The 9,644-nt window shown below is 46.6% G+C and overlaps 1 non-coding gene across 1 annotated transcript; it reads left to right on the forward strand.

Annotated features, from left to right (window-relative positions):
• The first annotated feature begins 516 nt into the window (after window positions 1-516).
• LOC140390615 (U1 spliceosomal RNA) lies at window positions 517-680 on the forward strand. Its single transcript, XR_011934675.1, has one exon. It is a non-coding gene; the product is annotated as a U1 spliceosomal RNA (small nuclear RNA).
• Window positions 681-9,644: the final 8,964 nt, after the last annotated feature.

The following is a 9,644-nucleotide window of genomic DNA, read 5'->3' on the forward strand; positions in this document are numbered from 1 at the left end:
CTCAATAACACCCCCTCCATGACCATCCAGTACCTCCCCTCCCTCCAACATTAACCTGACCATCCCCCCCACCCAAAAAAAACCCTCAGATTGTCAATAACTTCTTCATTGCCCCATAATGCTTCTCCTGGAAAAATGAATCAATATTTTCCATTCCAAAATCCTCCTCATTAATCTCCCTCCACCCAGCCCCTCGTTTCAGACAAGTCTTTCCTTGCTGAACAAAGTTAGAAAAGGTTTTATTCCGGAAACGGTCCCTGGGTTTGACGGACAAGTACATGAGGGGCGGGTCACTTCCTTTTAAGGCTAATATGCAAATATAAATGGGGGCTTCGTATCTGAATATCTTGCCTAACTGAAGAGAACATTCACACATTTTCAGAATAATGCAGAAACACGGCGTATTGTGATAGAGTGAATTCTAATTAAAGCGACAGTCCGGCGGTGTAAATGCAGTAAGTGTGAGTGAAAGATGTGATGTGTGGTGTAGGCTTGGAGTGTGTACAGAATTTAAGCATACTTACCTGGCAGGGGTGAAACCATGATCAAAAAGGTGGTTCGCCCAGGACGAGGCTAGCCCATTGCACTTCGGGTGTGCTGACGCCTGCGATGTCCCCAAATGCGGGATACTCGACTGCAAAATTTGTGGTAGTGGGGGACTGCGTTCGCGCTCTCCCCTGGTTTACAGCTCAATAATAGAACTGTTCTTCATACACTTGCCAGTAGGGCGCTCAATTCCTTCTATACCCATCCAGTTCTTAGTATTTCATGCCGTTACGTCGGTTTTCCATCCAGTAATTTCTTACGTTCATTATTTTACTCCCTTCTATTATCACGTGACAACTTTTCCCTCTGATCAGAGTTTATTACTCTGCCTGCAATGGACCCACAACTAGAATTTATTTCCACCAGAAAAAATTACCCTCACCCCACACAATTCTCCCCCTGACATTTTATTTGTGGCCGGCAAATTCCAAACACCGTGGGCTGGATTCTCCATTCCTCAGGCTAAGTGCTGATGCCAACGGAGGATCCGTGGAGTTTCACGATGGGAAAATTGACGTGAAACCCTCACCAACTCCGCTACCGGTGGGTGGCTAGCACTGGCGTTGCGTGAAACACTCGTGGAACGCGCGGAAAATGGTTGGAGAATCGGCAGGTCCCGTGCTGCACATGCACAGGGTTGATAAGCTGCAGCCGCCCATATACCTACAACCCCCACACATGCGCCGGAAAAGATGGCAGTGGCCGTGCTGGAGCGCGTTCCCGCTCACCCTGAAGCAGTCCATCTCCTGGCCACCCGCCACCACGCCCCTCTGTCCTGGCAGAAGCCCCCCATCCCGTGGCACTGATCACGACAGAGTGTGGCGGCGCTGGACACTGTCCGCATGCCCTCCCTCTCTCTCCGCAGCCTGAACGCCAACCTCCTGACCGCTGGCATCACACGTGGGCTGGAACATCGAGAACTCGGCCCATCGGAGATGGAGCATTGTGGGTTGTCCCGATGACACCAATTTGGATGGGGCGGAACATCGCGACCCGGATTCAAACCGGTGCCTGCCCTGATTCCAGCATCTGGAGCTATATTCCACCCGATCATTGTGTCCGATTTCGGCATTGGGCTGCGGAGAATCCCGCCCCATTTTGGTACTCCTACAATTTGCCCACTTCCCATATTCCTTCCAGCAGTCCCCGTATCTCTCTGTATAGATCCAAACTCACATCATCAGTCAGCTATCAACTCATTGACATTTAGCTTTGGAAACAGGCAGCAGCGGCCCCTCACCTTTTGAAATAACAACCATGTTTTTAAAAAAATGTTTTTATTAAGGCATTAACATAGATACATTAAACAACCAAAACCAAGGGCAGCACGGTGTCACAATGGTTAGCACTGCTGCCTCACGGCGCCGAGGTCCCAGGTTCGATCCCGGCTCTGATTCACTGTCCCTGTGGAGTTTGTACATTCTCCCCGTGTTTGCGTGGGTTACGCCCCCACAACCCAAACATGTGCAGGCTAGGCGGATTGGCCGCACTAAATTGCCCCATAATTGGAAGAAATGAATTGGGTATTCTAAATTTATTAAAAAGAACACAACCAAAACCAAAAAGAGAACAAACAGGAAATGACATAATAAATAAACAACCAACACCCCACCGCCCCACTCTCCCTGCCTTCATCCACCACCCACTCTGCCTCCTTTTACAACCCCAACGTCCTGCCCGCTGACCTCTTAACTACCCTTGAAGAAGTCAATAAACTGTTTCTATCTCAGGGCAAACCCCTCCACAGTCCCTCTCAAGGCAAACTTGATTTTTTTCCACCCCAATGCTAACATTACATTTGGCTTCCTAACTGCCGACTGAACCTGCACAATAACTTTCAGAGAAACTTGAACAAGGACTCCCAAGTCCCTTTGTGCTTCTGATTTCCTGAGCATTTCTGGACCAATACTTTGAGGATCCGACTAGAGAATACTAGATTGGGTATTGTGTAATGAGAATGGAATAATTAGCAATCTAGTTGTGCAAGGCCTTTTGGGAATGAGTGACCATAATATGATCAAATTCTTCATCGAGATGGAAAGTGAAGTAGCTGTTGTGAGAGTAGGGTCCTGAATCAAAATAAAGAAAACTACGATGATATGAGGCGCAAGATGGCCCTGATTGATTGGGGAATGTAATTTAAGGGGATGACAATGGATAAGCAATAGAAAACATTCAAAGAGTGCATGGGTGAACTGCAACAATTGTTCGTTCTTGTCTGGTGCAAAAATAAAACGGGAAAGGTGGCCAAACATTGGCTTGAAGGGAAATTAGAGATAGAATTTGATCCAAGGACGACGCACAGAAATTGGCCAGAAAAAACAAGACTTGAGGATTGGGAGCAATTTAGAATTCAGCAACGAGAACAAAGAGATTGATTAAAAGGGGGAAAATAGAGTATGAGAGTAAGCTTGCAGGCAACATAAAAACTGACTGTAAAAGCGTCGAAAGGTATGTGAAGAGACAAAGATTGGTGAAAACAAATGGAGGTCCCTTACAGTGAGATACAGAGAAATTTATTAGTGTCACAGGCAGGCTTACATGAAGTTACTGTGAAAATCCCCTAGTCGCCACACTCCGGCACCTGTTCGAGTACACTGAGGGAGAATTCAGAATGTCCAATACACCTAACAAGCACGTCTTTCAGACTAGTCAGAGGAAACCGGAGCACCCGGTGGAAACCCATGCAGATACGGGGAGAATGTGCAAACTCCAGACAGACAGTGACCCAAGCTGGGAATCGAACCTGGGACCCTGCCACTGTGAAACAACAGTGCTAACCACTGGCTCCCATTCCACCATATCATGGAGAACACATGATGGCTGATCAACTTGTAGCCATCTGGGATGGCCACTTCCAACTAGGTACAGTAAAACTCACAAAGCCTGGCAGGTAAAATGGACAAGCCAAGACTCAGGCAGGCTCAGAGCCTGAAATGCATATCCGTAAGCAAGAAGTCCAGATGGTATCTAAACTCCGTCCAAATTATGAAATTATGCATAGGATTGAAGGCCAATAAATAGCCAAATCGATATTCTACATCCCAGAGTATTTAAGGAAGTGGCCCGAGAAATAGTGAATACATTGGCGGTCATCCCTCAAGGTTTTATAGACTCTGGAACAGTTAGAACATAGAACATAGAACGATACAGCGCAGTACAGGCCCTTCGGCCCACGATGTTGCACCGACATGGGAAGTCAAAAAACAAAAGCCATCTAACCTACACTATGCCATTATCATCCATATGCTTATCCAATAAACTTTTAAATGCCCTCAATGTTGGCGAGTTCACTACTGTTGCAGGTAGGGCATTCCACGGCCTCACCACTCTTTGTGTAAAGAACCTACCTCTGACCTCTGTCCTATATCTATTACCCCTCAGTTTAAGGCTATGTCCCCTCGTGCTAGCCATTTCCATCCGCGGGAGAAGGCTCTCACTGTCCACCCTATCTAACCCCCTGATCATTTTGTATGCCTCTATTAAGTCTCCTCTTAACCTTCTTCTCTCTAAAGAAAACAACCTCAAGTCCATCAGCCTTTCCTCATAAGATTTTCCCTCCATACCAGGCAACATCCTGGTAAATCTCCTCTGCACCCGCTCCAAAGCTTCCACGTCCTTCCTATAATGCGGTGACCAGAACTGTACGCAATACTCCAAATGCGGCCGTACCAGAGTTTTGTACAGCTGCAACATGACCTCATGACTCTGGAACTCAATCCCTCTACCAATAAAGCCCAACACTCCATAGGCCTTCTTCACAACCCTATCAACCTGGGTGGCAACTTACAGGGATCTATGTACATGGACAACTAGATCCCTCTGCTCATCCACACTTCCAAGAACTTTACCATTCGCCAAATATTCCGCATTCCTGTTATTCCTTCCAAAGTGAATCACCTCACACTTCTCTACATTAAACTCCATTTGCCACCTCTCAGCCCAGCTCTGCAGCTTTTCTATGTCCCTCTGTAACCTGCTACATCCTTCCGCACTGTCGACAACACCACCGACTTTAGTGCCCGTCTGCAAATTTACTCACCCACCCTTCTGCGCCCTCCTCTAGGTCATTGATAAAAATGACAAACAGCAACGGCCCGACAATAGATTCTTGTGGTACGCCACTTGTAACTGAACTCCATTCTGAACATTTCCCATCAACCACCACCCTCTGTCTTCTTTCAGCTAGCCAATTTCTGATCCACATCTCTAAATCTCCCTCAATCCCCAGCCTCCGTATTTTCTGCAATAGCCTACTATGGGGAACCTTATCAAACGCTTTACTGAAATCCATATACACCACATCAACTGCTCTACCTTCGTCTACCTGTTCAGTCACCTTCTCAAAGAACTCGATAAGGTTTGTGAGGCATGACCTACCCTTCACAAAGCCATGCTGACTATCCCTAATCATATTATTCCTATCTAGATGATTATAAATCTTGACTCTTATAATCCCCTCCAGGACTTTTCACACAACAGACGTGAGGCTCACTGGTTTATAGTTGCCGGGGTTGTCTCTACCCCCCTTCTTGAACAAAGGGACCACATTTGCTATCCTCCAGTCCTCTGGCACTATTCCTGTAGCCAATGATGACATAAAAATCAAAGCCAAAGGCCCAGCAATCTCTTCCCTGGCTTCCCAGAGAATCCTAGGATAAATCCCATCAGGCCCCGGGGACTTATCTATTTTCAGCCTGTCCAGAATTGCCAACACCTCTTCCCTATGTACCTCAATGCCATCTATTCTAATAGCCTGGGACTCAGCATTCTCCTCCACAACATTCTCTTTTTCCTGAGTGAATACTGACAAAAAATATTCATTTAGTATCTCGCCTATCTCTTCAGACTCCACACACAACTTCCCATCCCTGTCCTTGACTGGCCCTACTCTTACCCTAGTCATTCTTTTATTCCTGACATACCTATAGAAAGCTTTTGGGTTTTCCTTGATCCTACCTGCCAAATACTTCTCATGTCCCCGCCTTGCTCGTCTTAGCTCTCTCTTTAGATCCTTCCTCGCTACCTTGTAACTATCAAGCGCCCCAACTGAAACTTCACACCTCATCTTTACATAGGCCTCCTTCTTCCTCTTAACAAGAGATTCCACTTCTTTGGTAAACCACGGTTCCCTCGCTCGATGCCTTCCTCCCTGCCTGACCGGTACGTACTTATCAAGAACACGCAGTAGCTGTTCCTTGAACAAGCTCCACATATCCAGTGTGCCCAACACTTGCAGCCTACCTATCCAACCTATCCCCCCCAAGTCATGTCTAATGGCATCATAATTGCCCTTCCCCCAGCTATAACTCTTGCCCTGCCCGGTATACTTATCCCTTTCCATCACTAACGGAAACGCCACCGAATTGTGGTCACTGTCCCCAAAGTGCTTGCCTACCTCCAAATCTAACACCTGGCCTGGTTCATTACCCAAAACCAAATCCAATGTGGCCTCTCCTCTTGTTGGCCTGTCAACATATTGTGTCAGGAAACCCTCCTGCACACATTGTACAAAAAACGACCCATCTAATGTACTCGAACTATATCTTTTCCAGTCAATATTTGGAAAGTTAAAGTCTCCCATAATAACTACCCTGTTACTTTCGCTCTTATCCAGAATCATCTTCGCCATCCTTTCCTCTACATCCCTAGAACTATTTGGAGGCCTATAGAAAACTCCCAACAGGGTGACCTCTCCTTTCCTGTTTCTAACCTCAGCCCATACTACCTCGGAAGAAGAGTCCCCCATCTAGCATCCTCTCCGCCACCGTAACACTGTTTTTGACTAGCAGCGCCACACCGCCCCCTCTTTTGCCTCCTTCTCTGAGCTTACTAAAACACCTAAACCCCGGAACCTGCAACATCCATTCCTGTCCCTGCTCTATCCATGTCACCGAAATGGCCACAACATCGAAGTCCCAGGTACCAACCCATGCTGCCAGTTCCCCTACCTTATTTCGTATACTCCTGGCATTGAAGTAGACACACTTCAAACCACCTACCTGAACACGGGCCCCCTCCTGCGAAGTGAAATCTGTGCTCCTGACCTCTATACTCTCAATCCCTCGTACCCTAAAACTACAATCCAGGTTCCCATGTCCCTGCTGCATTAGTTTAAACCCCCCCCCAAAGAGCACTAACAAATCTCCCCCCAAGGATATTTGTGCCCCTCAGGTTCAGATGTAGACCATCCTGTCTGTAGAGGTCCCACCTTCCCCAGAAAGAGCCCCAGTTATCCAGAAATCTGAATCCCTCCCGCCTGCACCATCCCTGTAGCCACGTGTTTAATTGCTCTCTCTCCCTATTCCTCATCTCATTATCACGTGGCACGGGCAACAATCCAGAGATAACAACTCTGTTTGTTCTCGTTCTGAGCTTCCATCCTAGCTCCATGAAAGCCTGCCTGACATCCTTGTCCCCTTTCCTACCTATGTCGTTAGTGCCAATGTGGACCACGACTTGGGGCTGCTCCCCCTCCCCCTTAAGGACCTGGAAAACACGATCCGAGACATCACGTACCCTTGCACCTGGGAGGCAACATACCAAATGTGAGTCTCTCTCGCTCCCACAAAATCTCCTATCTGTGCCCCTGACTATCGAGTCCCCAATTACTAATGCTCTGCTCCTCTCCCCTCTTCCCTTCTGAGCAACAGGGACAGACTCCGTGCCAGAGGCCCGTACCCCATGGCTTACCCCTGGTAAATCGTCCCCCCCACAAGTATCCAAAGCGGTATACTTGTTACTCAGGGGAACGACCGCAGGGGATCCCTGCACTGACTGCTTCTTCCCAGTCCCTCTTACAGTTACCCATCTATCTCCAATCTTTGGTGTAACAAATTCCCTGAAGCTGCTATCTATGACCCCCTCTGCCTCCCGAATGATCCGAAGTTCATCCAACTCCAGCTCCAGTTCCCTAACTCGGTCTTGGAGGAGCTGGAGATGGCTGCACTTCCTGCAAGTAAAATCAGCAGGGACACTAACGGCATCCCTCACCTCAAACATCCTGCAGGAGGAACATTGCACTCCCTTCCCTGCCATCCCTCTAACTTCTAACCAAGATCTGGTTAATAAATAAATAAAAAATAAATAAAAATAATATAATCATAATATAATATGGCACTTACCTCACACCAATGGGTCTTATTATTAGGTTAGAGGAGGAGGGTGGGTGGGAGACACTACACGTGTAGTGTCTCGGGTTTCCTCTCCACCAGAATTTATTGGTTGGGGGGGCCTTCCCAGAAGTCCGCGGGTCGAACTTCCGGTTCCCACCTTATATTAAAAAAAACCAGAAAAGAAGAACAGAAACGGGACCAGGTAAGTGATATTAAAGTAAATACTCACCTCCCAGAAGGCCCTTGCGCACCGCTCCCACCAAAATCCAAAGGGCTGCTCCTGCAAAGGTAAGTGTTTTTAAAGTAAATACTCACCTCCCAGAAGGCCCTTGCGCAGCGCTCCCACCGAAATCCAAAGGGCTGCTCCCTTATAAATAGATTTAACTAATGTTATCCCACTATTTAAAAAGGAAGGTAAAGAGAAAAGATGGAATTAACCAGTCAGCAAGATGTCGATAGTGGGGAAAATTCTAGATCCATTGTTAAAGACTCTATAGCACAGCACTTAGAAAACACTGGCAGGATCAGACAATGTCAGCATGGATTTATGAAGGGGAAATCACGCTTGATAAATCTACTGGAATTCTTTGAGGATGTAACTAATGGAGTTGATAAGGGGAAGCCAGTGGGTGTGGTTTATTTAGACTTTCAGAAGGCTTTCAACAAGGCCCCACATATGAGATTAGCAGAAAAACTAAAGTGCATGGGATTGGGGTAGTGTATTGAGATGGATAGAAAACTGGGTGGCAGATAGGAAACAAAGAACAGGAATAAACAGTTTTTCCACTTGGCAGTCAGTGACTAGTGCGGTACTGCAGGGATAAGTGCTAAGACCTCAGCTATTCACGATATATATTAATGATTTAGATGTGGGAACCAAATGTAATATCTCCAAATTTGCATATGACAAAAAGCTGGGTGGGAGGGTGAGCTATGAGGAGGATGCAGAGATGCTTCAGTGTGTTGGACAAGTTGAGTGAGTGGGCAGATACAGTACAATGTGGGTAAATGCGAGGTTATCAACTTTGGTAGCAAAAACAGGAAGGCAGATCATTATCTGAATGGCTATAGATTGAGAGAGGGAAATGGCAATAGATTGAGAGAGGGGAATGTGCAACGAGACCTGGGTGTTTTTGTATACCAGTCGCTGAAAATAAGTATGCAGGTGCAGCAGGCAGTAAAGAAGGCGTATACTTTGTTGGCCTCCCTAGCGAGAGGATTTGAGTACAGGAGCAGGGAAGTCTTGGTGCAATTATACAGGGCCTTGGTGAGGCCACACCTGGAATATAGTGTGCCATTTTAGTCTGTTACCTGAGGAAGGATGTTCTTGCTCTAGAGGCATGCAGAGAAGGTTTACCAGACTGATTCCTGAGATGGCGGGACTGTCATATGAGGAGAGATGGAGTCGATCAGGATTATATTTGCTGGAGGGCATTTTGTGATACTGGACGATGATATAAATTATAGGTGGCCCTGTAACTACATTTGTGCTCCTATATTACTTTTGAATAGTTCTGATGAGAGAAAAGGTATTCATTGGCTTAGATGCCTGCTTAGAAGAGGCAATTTGCAGAAATAGATAGTAAAAAATGGCTGTTAGCTATTCTTGCAATTCGAAGGACACAAAATGGCTGAACTTAAGCTATCTCATGAGAACCAACCGTGGGTATGTACAGGGAGCATCCCAACAGTCGTGATAAGCTTTCGTGTGAGCTTTAGCTCAAGTGGGATAAGGTGCTGTCAGGGGCTGCAGAGTCCCCAGACCTTGTCTCCCAGAATTCTGACATAATAAACTGCTTTTTTAAACTTACACTCAGGTCTTCGTGTGAATATTTTCACCCCTAACATCGGGACTGTCATATGAGGAGAGTTTGAGTCGATTAGGATTATATTTGCTGGAGTTTAGAAGAACAAGGGGGTTCTCATAGTAACCTATAAAATTCTAACAGGACTGGACAGGGTAGATGCAGGAAGGATGTTCCC

Source organism: Scyliorhinus torazame, chromosome 14 (genome assembly GCF_047496885.1).
Source record: "Scyliorhinus torazame isolate Kashiwa2021f chromosome 14, sScyTor2.1, whole genome shotgun sequence".
NCBI lineage: Eukaryota > Metazoa > Chordata > Chondrichthyes > Carcharhiniformes > Scyliorhinidae > Scyliorhinus > Scyliorhinus torazame.